The sequence below is a fragment of the Choloepus didactylus genome, chromosome 9 (assembly GCF_015220235.1).
Source record: "Choloepus didactylus isolate mChoDid1 chromosome 9, mChoDid1.pri, whole genome shotgun sequence".
Classification (NCBI taxonomy): domain Eukaryota; kingdom Metazoa; phylum Chordata; class Mammalia; order Pilosa; family Megalonychidae; genus Choloepus; species Choloepus didactylus.
Genome location: NC_051315.1, coordinates 21,912,271 through 21,929,191, shown reverse-complemented (window position 1 = coordinate 21,929,191; position 16,921 = coordinate 21,912,271). Strand labels below are relative to the sequence as shown.

Genomic DNA, 16,921 nt, shown 5'->3' with positions numbered 1-16,921 from the left:
CCAAGCTTCTCCAAGTGTCATCCAGCATCTCTCCAAAATGAGTCTCTCAGCTGCTCTGAGCTGCTTCTGTCTGTGAACTCTTTTACAGGACTCCAGTGATTTAATTAAGACTCACCCTGAATGGGCAGGGTAATACCTCCGCGGAAATAATCTAATCAAAGGTGTCGCCCACAATTGATTGATTCATATCTCCATGGAAACAATCAATAGGTTCCAACTTAATTAACACTAATACTAACACATCTGCCCCCACAAGAATGCATCAAAGAGCATAGCTTTTTCTGGGGGACATGATGTATCCAAAACGGCACACTCCCTTTCTTGATCCCACATTTCCTGGCAGGGAGGACAGCACAATGCAAACCACCACCACGTTTACTTAGTAGCATTAAAATCAAGGCTCAGGGAGGTGAGGGGCTGCCCGTGACCTCCCAGCACACGAGAGCAGAAACAAAGCAGAGTCCCACATCCCCCAGGTCAGGGCTACTCAAAGTGGGGTGCACAGGCCGATGCCAGTCTACAACAAGTTTGTTTCTGTTCTCTAGGAAGGGAAGTTGAGTGTAAGTGTTTTAGAAGCTTTTGTAGCAATTTGACAGTGTAATCTTAGGCCTGTGAGTCTAATAATAAAATTTGGGGCTAGTATTTTGTACATCTTTTTGCATTTCATTTTTCTTTTATTTCCATTGCAGCAGTTCACAATGGTTCAAAAATTTTAAAAACCGTCCTTTTCCTCCAGCCACCCAGAGCCCCCCCCAATTCTTTAGTCGATTCCCAAGGCCATCCTTTCCCCCATCCTGTGTGCCCCACCCTCACCTGGCTCCCCTCAATCCTTCTGGCTCAGCAACACCCTTCACCCGCCTTTCGCTCTCCTGCTAAATGGGGGCGTTAAACTCCACACACACCTAAGTGTTAGCTGTGAATGCAGAGTCCTCCAATCTATCAGGAGGCTCACACCAAACTGAGGAGTGAAATGAATGATCAGTTTTCCGCCAACAGAGTGGCTGCAAGCTGAAGTAACACCGAACCCGGAAAATGGCCACAGAAATGACTGGAAACCTGCCAATGGCTTCACACCACGTTAATCAACCTGAGGGAGAGCCTCCGCTTACCAGATAGATGCTGTCTATCCATCACTCTCAACCTGAAAGGGAAAGTAAAATGTCACCACCTCTTTCCTCCAGGGAGGTCTGACATACAGGAAGAAAGCCCATATCTGGTTTGGGGAGCAATGAGAGGTTATTTACAAAGCAAGTCATGTGAGGTGGCAAGTATGATAAAGCACTATGGGAAGTGGGTGGGATGGGGAGATAGTACTAGCTCTGCCCAGCAAGGCTGGCTGAATTACCCACTGAACTCGCTGGAGAAGCAGGGCATGGAGAGGGAAAGATGTGAAACACATGCCCACCTCTTTGAAACTGAATAAAGAGAAAAACAAATAGATGGCTGTGTTGTTTAGGTTCATGTGTCAACTTGGCCAGGTGATGGTGTCCAGGTGTCTGGTCAAGCAAGCACTGGCCTAACCGTTACTGCAAGGACATTTGTGGCTGGAAAATAAACCAGTATGTCTGTGGGTTGGCTGGGGCTCCTCATGGGTCTGGTTCCCAGACAGATCACATTTCTCAGTACTTCCAGGTACAAAACCAGCTGTAATTTTAACATAAGCCCAAACATGTGTCATCCAAAGTTAATAAGACATTTGTCATCAGCAAGATCAGAAAGGCAGGGCATCTGGGGGGTTAGGTACATTCGTGACTGCTGTATTAAGTCAGTATGTTTCTAGATATTTGAAATATTGAGTAAAATACTCAGTTCTCTAGTAAAGCCAGAGAACAAATGTGTGATGCTGTTTTGAAACCTCTTGCCTTGAACTAGGAGCTCAGATTATTCCTTGGGAGGAAAGCTGCTCTACACTGCCATGTTTGGCCTGGGTAAGGTGACACGCGTGTGGCTGAACCCCAGCCCTCACCTCTGCCCTTGGCGTCTCACCCTTCCCTTGGGCCAGGATTTTTCACCCACCATGCCACCCCATCAATGGGTGACGACCAGCTAGCATGTAGCCTTACGGGCTGGGGGCACTCCCTGGGCTCTCGAGAAAGAAGACTGAGCTCAAGTACTGGTGTGTTCCACATGCAAAGGGCAGCAAAGAGGAAACAAACATCCCTCAACTGGGAATCTTGCCAATGCCAGCTGCCACCATCAGGCCAGCTGGGGAGGTCTGCTCCCCTTCCACTCCAGGCAAGCTGACACACTGGACCTTCCCTTAGCTTCAAACAACATAGCCAAGATCAGGCATTCACCTTTAACAATACTCGACTAACATCTCAGGGACCTTAGAAATAAACGTGGACACAGACAGTGAAGGTGTTTCATCTTCATCGCATCTGAGCCCTGGCATCTAAGTACCCAGGTCTTGTCCCGTGATCTGCCTTCTCCCCAGATTATTCACCTTTGATACCAATAGGAAAACATCATTAATTTTAAATCCCAGAATCTGGATTTGTTGGTTATTTCAATGACCAATATTTTTCTATGCCAAAGTAAGATTTCCATACAGTCATCCATTCGGCTCAGCATAGTGACAGACGACAGGCTCCGTGCTGGCCACTGTGCTAGGAAGGGGAAGTTGGCCCAGCCCTTGAGGATCTGCAGGCTGGACAGACCTATAAGTAACCAAAATGCATTCCCATTCTCCTTGGCTATGACTCAACTTTCCTTGGTTGTGTGTGTTCATACAATCTCCTAAGATGGCTTTCATTTTCAATTTCACCAGGAACATGACATCTTCCTTTTCCAATCACGTCTCAAGAAATGAATCTTAGAAGCTGGTTCTTTGGGAAATGGGGGCATAAAAAAACTAGGATCCACTGACCCATCTGAAAAATATTTTCTGACAGCAGTTTCTCAATAATACCCTATCTTATCACAGGCTCTTTGGTGGCCGAAGTCAAAGAGTCATTTGGTCTTAGACACTTACTAATCTTCTTTACCTAAACTGACTCACATAGGTACATACACGTAAACCGAAGCATAAAAGGACAACTTCTTCCCACCTAATTCAAAGAGGCTTTCACAATGTAGGAGGGCAGGAGGGAGAGAAGGTCCAGCCACTTCCCCACCTTTCAGGGAAAACCACATATTTACATACTCCATGGGGTTGCCAAAGGGTGCTTTATATTCTAAAGCCAGGTGCTTTTTACCCTGAAGGCTATTTAAAGGACTATGCAAAATGTAAAGTCACCTGTGATATGGCTTTCAAGTTACAAATGTCAACCACAGCAAAGTCTGCGGTTGTGGGAACTCCTCCAACAGGTTGACAACAGCCCGATTCCACAGCTCCGGAGGAGGCTGACAGACAGCTGCTCTGTCCATATTTATTCCCAAAGGAGCCAAGAGGCCTCTCCAAAGGCAGCCAGGTATGGCGTGCTTGAGGGGGGAAAGCGACAACATATTTGGTGGCAGATAGACACAGCCCAGGAATCCCACACGATGCCAACACGTCTGCCTGCCCCAGGAAGGCTTTCGAGCCCACACATTGCAGAACTGAGCCCAGGAAGGAGGTGCACACGCTGCCTTAAAGATCACAGCACTAGGCAGGCAGAGAGAGGCTCACCTTCCCCAGAGTGTAAGCCACAACAATTGGATAGCAGAGTCTGCAGACACAGCTCCAAGATCCCCAACTCCAGCCTGCAACCCACAGAAGCAATCTTCGGAGAACAGTGAACTGATTTGCCTATCTGTCAGCACTAAACCATTTTCAGGGAAAACAGACCATTTAAGACAGATTGTTCTGTTGTCCAGTCCCTGAAATAAAGAGTCCTTTTTCCTTTAAGTGGTGTGTGGGGTGTATGCATGGGGATGAAATCCCTCTGAGATTCCAATAGAGACACTTGCTGTTTCTCTGGTTTCCCCTGGGGGTAACAGACACTGCGAGTGACAGCTAGAGAGAAGCCTCAGATAAGTCAGATGGCCATGTGATTTTCTAGCTCAAACATTAATGCTTTTATTCACATCAGACATTTGTCTGCTTGTGCTTGTTGGCGTGTTTTTTTTATTCTCCTGTGATGTTGTTAGAGACACATTGTTTAAAGACCATATACACAAAAGAAACAAGAATTAGGAATGTTGCATGTTTCATTCTCTCGGCCCCATAACCTTGACACCCAAATCCTAGCAGCCTTTGAAATCCAAATGTTCTGCTCCCAGTTGAATGTCAGATTTGCCAAGGTAACTCTCAAGGGCAGCCTGGGCAGTGGTTCCAAGCACTGCAGATTGTTTAGTAAGCTGAAAATAAGGAAGTACTTAGCAAATCGCTTCTTCCATTAAAATACGCTTTTAACTGGGGACTTAGGAAATTGGACTCCTCAAGCAATATGAACAAATCGAGGACTCGAGTCTCCTTGATAAAGACCGTTTTGATTGTACAACCCTTAGGAGCCACGCTCTCCAGCTCAGTGGCTTTACTTATATTCCCATCCTGATCCACTGTGTCAGGTCCAGGATGGGGTGATCGGAAAGAGGTAGCCCTTCTATGAAACAGTAACTGGCTACAATTAAGTCCAATAAATTTGTACTTGATAATGATTGAATGAAGGAATAAATAGCCTTCAGCTCTAGTCATCTTACCAATTCTAGACAGCGAAATCATTCTTGCTCAATTATCCCAAAAGATCAATTCTGATGGGCCTTAACCAGAAAGCCACAGGTGTCCCCTCCACCTTGGGGTTAGCACTATGGAAGCCATCCCCTGACCTTGGGGACTAGACCATCTGTATTTTGATGGCATCAAACACAAGCATCGGACTCAATCACTCGGTCCCCTCATTCCCAAGGGTGAATATCCTGGGCTCTGTGCCCAGCCAGGGTGAGTACTTGCTTACTCGAGTACTTACATGGCCTAATGGATCCTCCTCCAGTGTCCACTTTGAGTTGTAGTCACTCCTGAAATCACAAGGACAAAGGCATTTTTAAGTTCCTCCTCTTTAAGGACTTGACCCATTGCAAACGGAAAGGCTGACGATGAACTACGAACTTTGCTTCTCCTTTCTGGGAACCCAACTGCCTTTTAAGATAGTCTCCCCTCCCTCCCCCACCCCCCGCCCCCACCAAAAAAAAAGATATCTAAAAATAGCTCGGTGGGAAACCCTCTGACTTCAATACCCAGAGGTATTTATAAAAAAAAAATTCTATTCTCTTGCTCGTTAGGATCCAAATCCATCCACTATTACTTCAGCAGGAGTAAGGCTACATTTGGCAAAGACGGAGCATCTGCACAAAACAGCTCTTTGTTCCAAGTCTCAGGAGGCGTTAAACCAAAGCTTTTACCAATCCTAATGCCTTCCGGACTAGGCTACATTAATATATACACGCAGTCCCAAGTATGTATTACAGTAACGCACAATTTTTTAAATAGATAGCTCTATTACAAAAAATCTAAGGACTTTGCAACCGGCAATATAGCCAATCAAATTACAAGCCCTGTTCATTCAAACACAGTGGATTACTTGTAGCAGGCTCACCTTGAAGAAAACAAAGAAAAACAGTAAGAAGCCATTTCAGAAATGTATCTACCACACACTTCAGATATAGCAAATAATTTCCCTCTGTAAATCTCCTTTATAAAAAAGAAAAAGGAGGGAAGCCTGTCCTCTGATACATACAGTGTGTGTTTTTTATATTCACAGAAATTACCAGCAAAGAATTATAAAACTGAAAAGGACCCCAACAAGGGGGATGGAAGGGAAGAAGGCAGGGAAAAAATAAAGACCACATCTCCCAGACCAGTCTTCAAGTTGTCTTCTCATTCAGTCTTCTAAGATGGGCCAAATGGTCTACCTCATTCTTAAGGATCTCACAGTAAACCATGCTGTATCACATTCTTCTGAAAGACGCCTTGCGTAAGTTTTGTTATTTTTAATCCAAAAGAAATTAATTCTCTCTTTGTATGGTCTGAAGTGTACAACTACCCTTCACAGCATTAATACTCCTGTCTGTCATCAAGTTCTGGGCAACACCAAAGAGGCCTGTGCAGGAACAACTTAGGAGAGCAGGCTCAACACAGTGTCACAAAGAAAGAGCCTGGGCTCAATAAATGTTTACTAAACAGAGGATCAACTGAATCAATTCCAGTGACCATTATCCCAACCTCTGCCCCGCCCCTTTCTACATTGGCTTCTGTTGGAGATATAGCTTTGAGGTGAAGGAATGGGTTTTGAAACTGGATTATCATTACAGCAAAAAAGTTGCTATACGCCAATAAGTCCAGTCATCAAGATATATTTCTAGAAACATATGTCCACACAAAACCTGTACCCAAATGTTTATAGCAGCATTATAATAATCAAAAGGTGCAAACAACCCAAATGCCCATTAAGTGTCAAATGGGTAAACAAAATGCAGTATATCCATACAACAGAATATTATTCAGCAGTAAAAATGAATTAAGTACTGATTTGTGCTACAACTTGGATGAACTTAGGAAACCTTACACCAAGTGAAAGCAGCCAGTCACAAAAGTTCACACTATTACATGATTCCATTCATATGAAAGTCCAGAATAAGGAAATCCATTGGGACAGAAAGGAAATTAGTGGTTACTTAAGGGCTTTGGGGTGGGGGGAAGGTAGGATGCTTATAGCTAACGGGTATGAGGTGATGAAAATGTTCTAAAAGTGACTGTGGTGATGGTTGCACATATCTGTAAAAATACTAAAAACCACAGAATTGTACACTTTAAATGGGTGACCTATTTTGTATTTTTTAAAAAAAGATACATTTCTAGAAAACAACCATAAGCATCTTCTCATCACCAAAAACACCTCGCTTGTGCAGTGGTGTTAGTGAGTGGAATGAATACCCATGTGCCTCAGACTAAATGACAGCAACTTCCTTTCAGTGCTTTAGACCTTCTCCATGCTTTCCTAAGTATCTCATGTGGTCCATGACTTGGCCAGTTTTCCTGGTAAGTACCTGGGATCATCAAGTGCATGGATGATAAGTGACTTGGGAATCCTACCAGCACCAAGACTACAGGGTTCATAAAATGTTCATGATGGGCAAAGACTCTTTAAGAAGTTCATTATCCTTCACCTCCCCAATGCTGTCAAATCTGGATTCCTTTTTCCTTTAATACTCAAACCAGTTAGCAACGCATTCTTGATTTTACCATAAGATTCAGACAACCTACTTCCCGAGTCACATGAAAACTGCTGCAGTACCCTTGGCTCTGTACATTAACAAAATTCATGGTTGCAGAGAAACCAAAAAGCCATTCGCTTCTCTCCTCAGCAAAGCTTTAATGTTCAACTAATCTTAAATATCATCTCCTGCAGAACAAAGTATGTAACATTAATGAAAATTTGCGGCCATTTCTAGCTGTGTCTACAGATAAAATGTTGAAGGAGGTTCTTTCCCTTCCTAGTTTTCAAAATAACGCACCTTCATAGCTTTCAATCAAGTTTTCACCCAAAAGCATCTTTTCTAGGGATTAATGGAGTCTATCTCTTCTTGGGCTAATGCTTTGATTTTCTTCCCTTTTGTAATTATACCCAGACTGTGAAAGCATTTGTGGTTAGAGATTGTGGAAATGGAATTCAATCTAGAAAGGAGACCAAGGCATCTATTAGAGGGGACAGTGAGAACATAGTCAGAAACAACTAGGATCCTGTTATCACTCAGCAGTTACCCCTTTTATTTTATATTTTGAGTAAAAAGTATTTTAAATGGCCTACAAAATAACCTACTTGATAAGCTCTGTACTCTAAAGCAGTACTCTATTAGGATACTGCATTTGAGCTTCTTGTCCATCTCCCTCCCCTCCCATTCAAAGCAACTGGACAGTGAGCCCTGATAACCAAGGCAGGTGAGAAGAGCTCTTGGGTGGCAGCCATGATTTCAGGCCTGTGAGTCTCCCACTTTCCAACCCCTCCGTGCCTTCAGCACTGGAACCCACCAGGTTGATTTTTTTTTTTTTTTTTTTCCAATTTTTACACTTTTCTTCCTATTCCTTTTGAATAACACCTCCGAATGGGAAATCTCAGAATCTCAAATGATACAAACATCCATGGACGTAACTCAGAGACGGCTTTCCTTCTTTTCCTTTTCTAGAGCCTAGGATAAATGTGGCTAATTAAGAATGCCAAAGTGGCATAAATAGTTTACGGGAATCTGGTTCTACCGAAAATACCTTCATGCCTAAAGATTTCCAATGATAAGACTTCTTAGTAGTACATGCTAGAAACAAAGACCATATTTATAAACTTCAAGTCACTCAAACATCCTTATCAATCATTAGATAATCACACAGGAAAAGGCTCCTATAATTAGAATACTAGTTTCATATGACTTTCATCCCACATAGGACAGAGAAGCGAAATTCAACACAGCAAAACTTTGCCCAGTTACAAAGATTTAGAGTGATCTTGGACACCAGAACTTATACAGCATTAACCTTAGACATGTATGGTTTCATCACACTACAGAATTTTCTAGCATCTTCCTATTTCAATGAGTCTTCTGATAGAGTCTCTATTGAAAGCTGCCTAAAATACAATGCAATCTAAATTTGCCTGTGATGGTTAAGTTCCCATGCCAACTTGACTAGGTTATGGTGACCAGCTGTTTGGTCAGGCAAGCACTGGCCTGATTGTTAATGGGAGAATATTTCCTGGATTTAAATCCTTGGTCAGTTGATGCTATGTATGGCTGATTACATCTACAATCCACAAAGCAGACTGCCTTCAGCCAGCAGAGAAGTCTCATTCAATCAGTTGTTGGCCTTAAAAGGAGAACTGATGATTTCAGCATCAGGAAGAAGAATTTCTATCTCTATATCAGCCAGCCAGCGTCTCCTGGGGAATTCTTCAAAACCTTCAAAGTCCCCAAATTGCCGCTTCTCCTGGAGAATTCAACATTACCACTGAATTCCCAATTTGTGGCCTGCCCTATGGAATTCAGACTTGCCAGTCCCCACAGGTGCATGAGCCAATTCCTATAGTAAATCACTTAATATTCACATACATAAGTGTACAGACATCCTGTTTGTTCTGCTTCTCTTGAGAAACCTAATTCACTGCCCCAACTTTCTCACACTGCCTAGACTCATACAGGGTTCCAAAAAAATGGAGTGACCGTCACCAATTGACTTTGCAAGCCTCCATCTCCTTGTTTCTAAAATGGAGGTAATACAGCAGTGCCTCAGTCAGAGAGCAGTGGTGGAGATTCATGAGCTAAGACTAGGAAAGCCCATTTGAAGGCCTGAGAGAGTCAATGAGCCCTAGTGATTACTATTCCTGTGCTTGCTGTTGCAAATATAGCATAACTTAATAGGATAAATGAGGAGTTCTAGAACCCCTGGAACCAACATAGCCAGTGGTGCCTGGTGGGCAACCCACTCTCATTTTGCTGACAGCCATTGTGTCAGCCAGGTGTGGCAACAACGATGATTTAGTGGCTTGGGACCTGGAATAAAACCCTTAGTTAACATGACTGTTCTCCTACAAATGGCCCTCAGATAAAGCATGTTTATTAAGAATGGGAAAAAAATTCAAATGTTTTGACTTCTGAAATTCATCACTAACTTGGATTGTAGAGAGAATACTTTTAGCCAACAGAGTATATACAAGATTATGCCAAAACGTGATAAAACCAGGTGAGGAGACCACTTATCTAGTTTTGCAACAGTTTAATTTTTGTTAACAATGTCACAAGAAACAGATTCCCTTTGCAAAAACAGAAGAAGGGGAAAAAAAAAAAAACGACTTGCATACCATCCCAAATGAAATTCCATATTTCAATCAAAATTACTTTAAGAGGCACTCAGGGAATTTACTTCAAAAGTCTGGTTTCTTTTTTTTCCCCAAAGTGTGGTACATGCAAACAATGGAATACTATTCAGCTGTATAAAGGAATGAAGTTCTGATACATGCTACAACATGGCTGAACCTTGAAATCATTACACTAAGTGAAATAAGGAAGACAACAAACTTCAAATTGTAGGATTCCACGTGTATGAAATGTTTAGAATAAACAAGCTCATAAAGACAGAAAGAAGATTATAGGGGAGGGCCGGGAGGGTTGAGGGGAGTTATTAACAGGTCCAGAGTTTCTCTTTGGGGTGATGAAAAAGTCATGGTCTTGGATGATGGTGGAGATGGTAACACAATATTGTAGATGTAATTAACGCCAAGAAATTGTATGCTTAAAAATGGTCAAAATGGGGAATTTTGTGTTATATGCATGTTACCAAAAAAATTTTTTTTTTATTTTTTAAGTGTCTATTTTGGGAACAATTCCCAAGTTACACCTGTTTCATCGCCTTAGCTCAATGGTTTTCAAAGTGCAGCATCTGCACCATCTGGGAACTTGTTAGACATGCAAAATCTCAGACCCCACCACACACCTACTGAATTGCAAACTCTGGACTGGGGCCTGGCAACCTGTTTTAGCAGAACTGGCAGGTGATTTGGATGCAGGCTCCAGCTTAGGACAACTGCCATTAGGCTATTAATTTGTGGGCTGGGACATTACTTCCCACAGTTCTTTTCCTTAAAAAACTATCTGGCATTTTCGGTTCCTTAAAAACCTGCTATAGGATGATGTCAACTGTTCCTTTCTATTTTTACTCTCTCATGATGAAGCTGACTATGATTCATTCAGCACCTTATGTGATCACTTAAATAATACGGATCCTTCTCTCCCACCCCTAATGGAAGGTGACTGCTGCCTGTTATTTCTGAGTCAGTAACAAAAGCATGTCCTTTATCAACCTCGGTAAAAGCTATAATAGAGAATTATAATTATAACACTCCATTCTTTTCTGTAATGTGTTCATAATAATGTACCCTTTGAAACGGATCTTACCACATGTCATAACAGGAAACACAGAACCCAGGATCAAATTTAGTTTATTGTAAATACAGATCAAAACTGCGAGTGTTTGGGCAAACCTTTTTCAATTGAAAAGAAACAAGCATGCATCAACCATCTGGCTTTATCTTATTTATCTAAGAGAAATTTGCCAAAAGAGAAGAGTGGATTTAGTGCTTTTTCTGGGTCCTAAGGTGACTTTGCAATACTGAAAAGGTCTTGTCACCATCAACTAAGTTAACTAATTATCAAAGCAGGAATCATTAAGGGCACTTCCTAAGTAACAAGCAAAACATTTTCTGTAACCTTAATTTGTTGAGGTATACATTAATTCAGAGACATGAATTTCATACCTGCTGTGAGGTCTCCTGACGAATTGTGAATACCGATGTATTATTAATTTCCTTTCCCTTTTTGATTAATTTCACACTTATGCTGGATAAGAAAGCAAGATTAATTATGTCTGGAAGACAGTGTTCAGTTCTTGTAAGACACTGCATCAACCCCAAGTATGCAAGTAAACAGAGAACACAGATAAGGAAAATGAGGGAATCAGCTCCAGGAAGCGTCCAGGGTGCCACACAAATAAATGCCCGGAAACCCACTGAGTGGTTAAGATATAAACTCCATTTAATACTCTTTGGTGAGAGGAGGAGCGTGGAAGCTGAAATTCTGAAGACTGCAATGTGCACAGATAAACTTGTGCCCTTACCACTGGCTCTTTAGAGAGGGCCTCATTTATCACACTGCCAGGTTTCAAATTTTCAAGCATTCCTCTGTGTATTACTTACCCTCTGAACACCATTTTTTTGTTTCCTGGACTCTCTCCCTGTGATCATCTCATGACTCCTAGATAAACGTGAAGAGATAGGACTCCCTCATTAGAGGATGGGAAGGAAAGATTGAACCCAGGCACATTGTGCAGTTTTGGACAATCAGGGACCTATATGTGTACACAAACTAGTCCCGAGAATAATGCCCATGTTAACTGAGAACCTTCTAGGCACCAAGACACTCAGAGCTTGTTTAATTTACTTAACAAAACACTCACCCTGTGAAGTGCTAATATACTCATCTTAGAGGTAAGAAGCAGACTCAAAAAGCTACATATTTTGCATAGGTGACCCCCATCTTTAGGCTCTGGCATCTTCCATATCACCCTTCATATCAGGAAAATGAGTAGTGGAACATTTACATCTGTCTTGACATTATCCCAGAAGACGTGAAGAAGCCACAGGCATGCCATCTTCCTCTCCGAAACTTCCCTGCCTATTCACCTCCAACTCACTCAAGTCTTCTTTGAACTCCAACATTTAAATACAATTTCACAATCATATACCATCTACTAAATTTACTTGTGTCCACTAGAGTATCTAGTGTCTTTAATCTCCCCTTACCAATAAATCTGCCTAACTAGGGCCTATATCCAAGTCCTACTGCTAAGTGCAGTGATGAGTCATCTCTGGCCATTGCCTATACGAGTGCTGCCCAAGATGGTAACCACTAGCCACATTTATTAATTTTAAAATTAATTCAAATGAAATAAAATTTAGAATTTCAAGTGCTCAGTAGCCACATGTGGCTAGCGGCTACCATATTGGAGAATGGAGACATAGAACATGTCCATCAATACAAAAAGCTCTATTGGACAGGCTAGTCCAGACACATTTCAGATCAGCAACACCCTACCAACCCCAGGCAGGGGAACAATACAGCATTAATTAAGGGTTTTGTCAGGCTAACTGTGGCCCTGTATTTTTAGGCCTAGTCTTTTAAGGGATAATCTTCCTTGAGGAGTTAAGCCATTTGGCAAACAAAAATAAAGCAAGCCTATCCACCTTGCAGAATAGAAAACATCAGAAACGACAGGCATTCACAAATCATCATCATAAGTTTTCAACTCAGGAATAACCGCCTGTGCAAGTACAGGTCAGAAAACACCCTTAGGCAACCACAAACAGATGGACACACATACACACTCGGGTGTGCCCATCAAGTGCATCCTCATCAAACCTGTCTCCAAGTGAGAAGTTAATCTGCTATTCCTCCTTGGCAAGGAAGGGTAGCCAAATTTAGTCTCTTCTTTCTAATTATTAAAGGAAAATATGCAAAGAAGCCAGCCCTCAAATTACTTTATTTCATACCAATCACTCTCACCCAATGGCTTTGCTAAAAGTTGGCAACATTAAGCAGACAAGCTTCTGTTGACAATGACAGTGTGACAACAGCATACAAAGAGAGCTTCCCTACCCTCAGGGAAAGCCGGCCTGGGTGGAATGATCCAAAAGATTTCCTAGAATTATAGAACTACAATATTCTTTCATCAAGTGTAACAAATGTACCACACTAATGCAAAGGTTATTAATGTGGTAGGAGGGGGCAATATGGGAACTCAGTATTTTCTGCATGATTTTTCTGTAAACCCACATCTCCAAAAATAAAAAAAATGAAAAAAAAATGGATTAAAAAAAAAAAAACAACACCTTGAGAAACCCTGGGGATAGCTCCAATTTGGATAAGGATCCTAACACATGGTGTTGGGTACTGTTGGATTAGCCTCCCTGCTGGCAGACAGGGTGGAGCCACAGGAAGGTAAGGAGGTCAGGCAGCTGAAGCCGAATTTCTGCGGCCGTGCCCTGCAATGGGCATTTCCTCTCCTCTCTCAGTTCTTCATTGCTTTCTCCTTCCTATCTCCCGCCCCTGTCCCATCTGTGTCTTAGGCTAAGACCGAACCCAGTGCCCAAGATCAGCCAGCCCTTCCACGGCTAACTAATAACATGGATCTATAAGTTGGGGGACCCACGTCACAAACCAGCCCCATTGCCAACTCCTTTGGAGTACTCTTGGCAACTCCCTTACCAGCTCCAGATGCAAACTGGGAAACAGGTCAAACCCGGGCCTCTCATCACCATAAGGAAGTGACCAGTAACTCTGACAACAAGCAAATAAACTCTAACAAAAATGCAAATAATTTCATTTCTTGGCACTGGGTGGGGAGAAATAAAGGACCAACGTGTTCCCAGTATAGAAGTCAAGGAAACAGGGTAAATGTCCTCTCCTTTCTTTGGGCCAACTCAGGCATATCCTAGGCCTGGTTTCACCTCTCTTCCTAGCATTACTCACCTTTAGTTAAGGACCACAGCCAACTGAATCATTAGCCCCAAAGCAGGTCCAGCCTGAACCCTTTCTTCAGCTTTCTCACCTGACAGGTTCCATCTCCAGCCCTCTCCCCCTTCCCTCCCAGCCCTTCCTAAACACTGCCGCCAGGTGAATCTTCTAAACCCCTCCCACCCCACCCCCAGGCCTTTCCACTAAAGCTGCTTTCCCATAAAGCAGCTTAGGCATCCCTATCTCTGAGATCAAATCTTGGCCTTTCAGGATGTGGGGTCAGAAAGGATTGCTTTGCTCTAGCCAACTGGTCTACCTCTTTTCCCTATCATTCTGCAAGTTTTCTCCCCCCACCCCCCAACCCCCCTCCGATGTATCCCCCTTCCCTCCACAGATCCACACATCCAACTGACCCTTGCATAACACAAACAACATTCTCTCTGGCAAACTTTCCCAGACCCAAAGTGACCTCCTGGGGGTGGTTAACTCCCCTAACCAGACTCTCCCATAGATTTTAGATGCAGACTCTTACGCCAAACAAATACTGGTTAATCCACTGAAAATACAGTTTCCCTTCTTACTTATAAGTTCTTTTTTCAGACAATGCAGTCACAGACCATTAAGGCGATTTCTTTCAAGGCGCAGGTTGGCTCAGTTAGTCTGTGAGCCCACAAGAGGCTCCAGGCAGCGGGTGGGAGTGGGGGCCGTGCACTGAGGCTGTCTGCATGAATCCCAGCTCCACCACCTCCCAGGCAGGGCACTTCACCTCTCCCAGCCTTGGTTTCACGGACTGCAAGACTGACGTAGTAACTGTCAAAGAGAAGATGCTAGGGCACTTAGCTTAGCGCCCAGCCCACATCAAGCCTTCTAGAAAAGTTACCTTCTCCCCTCCCCCTCCAAGCTTAGTAAGTCTCCTTAAAGGGACAATGCAGCATATTTAGAAATAACACGGACTTAAGGATAAAACAGACCTGTGCTCAAATCCCAACGCTGTTCAGACCCTAGCACTGAGACCTCGGGGAAATTATTCAACCACTCAGCTTCAGCATCCTCATCCATAAAATGGGATTGAGTTATTTTAAGGATTAAGTAACGGAACATACCTCAAAGTTCCCAGTAAACAACTCAGTATCACTTACTAAGTATGACTTTAATTCCGTAGAAGCCCTAACATAACCAGAAAAGGAAAAACAGTCCCTTATCGTCCTTGCTCACATCACTGTCATCTCCGGTCACATTCTTTGAGGTGACTGCATGAACTGGGCCCTGGCCATTTCAGCGGACACCCCTCCCCCAGCCTCAACCACACTGAGCACAAGAAAATCACAACCCCGAGGGCTGCCCTGAGCCCCGTTTCTTTTCTTTAACGGAATAGTGCATTCTCATTTTTATCACTTTGCCCATCGCCACATACTCTTTATCTTTTCATATGTACACATGACATTGGCGAAGTCATCCCTGAGAGGCAAATACACTGGGCCTATGGGTTATTTTTAACGATTCTAAGATTGAAACCATTCTAACAAAAAGGGACCCAAAGTACTAAGAAAGAAAAAACCACACATTTGAAATGAATATTCAAATGAGTCTATGAACTGTGACATCCCATGGAAGGCACTCCCGAGCCAGGACTTACTGGGAAGAAAAACAAACCCAACTCTCAAACTAATTTGCACGTTTCGGAAAAAGAGGGGAAGTGGGAGAAGAGAGCCCCATGGCTTCCACTCTCTCCTTCCTAGGGGCTGTGTGTTTCCTGATTTCTGCCTCTACCAAGTCCAGAGACCCAGGCAATTTAAGGCCAAACCCTAATCTCAGGGCTCTGAGCCGCCTGAGTGGTGAGGAGGGGTCAAGAGGTCAGTATTCAAAAGTTAAAAGGGTTACCAGGTAACAAGGTTCCCAGCAGAAATCCATGTCTTCCAGGAGACAGCGTCTTGCACAAAGCTGAAAACTGACTTCAGTTTCTTCCCACTGCTCCGATGCCCAACCCAGCCCCGAGGGCCAAGGCCATGGGGCTCCTGCTAATCTACTGACCAGCTGATGCACAGGAGGTCACCCCCTCCCCAAGCAGGCTGAGGAAGACTTTTTGGAATCCCGTGGGTCTGTGATTACAAGGGCCTAGACTTTATCTAAAAAAGCTGCAAATACTTCCCAATCATTCCCAAACACCCCATGCATCTCTCAGCCCCCAAGCTTCCTGAATGCCATCCACCATCACTTCCAGCTGTCCTCATTCTCTCTCTCCCAAGCCCGCCTGCAGGCTCACAGATGTTCCTTGCTAAAACTGTGAAGTCTGCTCGTAGCCTGGAGATCCCCCAGATGTGTCAGATAACGCTAAGGATCACAGCAGCCGAGCAGCTAGCATCACCGAATGCTTACCAACGTGCCAGGTGCTTTGAGTACATTTAACTTTTATGTCAACCCCTTAGGGAGCTACTGTTATTCACCCCAATCGCAGATGAAGAACCTGCACAAAGCTACACAGTTTACCTTTCTCCCAACCTTTGTATCTCATGCACACCTTCTAGCCTCCACCTTGTGCCCTTTCACTGACTACACTGGAAAACTGACTGACTTCTTAGGCCAACAAACCATCATCAGGTGTCAGGTGCCTGGGGGGCAGGAGCGAGAGCCAGGTGTGTCCACCCACAGGGCCGACCCTTCACCCCAGCCTCCACCGACACCCAGGCCCCTTCACTGCCACCACCCATGAGTGGCTCAGGCAAGCCAGTCGGCTGTTTCTAGAAATGGAAATTGAGGCTTACCATGTACTGCACAGCCACACTAGGAAGGCAAATGTGTTTGCTGATCCCCAATCCTAGGAAAACACAGTGCCGCAGAGCTCAGGAATCTAAATTTTCAGAAAGTTCCCCTGATGACCTTAATGCAGAAGATTAGGAACCAAGGAAGGTCACCCTTCACCAGAGGGGATAATTGTCAAGGCAGAGATGTG

At 43.6% G+C, this 16,921-nt stretch overlaps 1 protein-coding gene across 3 annotated transcripts in view; it reads right to left on the bottom strand.

The window, feature by feature from the left end:
* The window catches only part of MGAT5 (alpha-1,6-mannosylglycoprotein 6-beta-N-acetylglucosaminyltransferase), a 367,093-nt gene that overhangs the window by 316,514 nt on the left and 33,658 nt on the right, over nt 1–16,921 (bottom strand). For 2 of the 3 annotated variants that reach the window (XM_037850477.1, XM_037850476.1), the window contains exon 2: nt 4,890–4,938. The exons of the other annotated variant lie outside the window; for it this stretch is intronic. The gene's annotated coding sequence lies outside the window, so the exon portion shown is untranslated. The remainder of the gene's footprint in view (nt 1–4,889; nt 4,939–16,921) is intronic. 3 annotated transcript variants of the gene reach the window in all.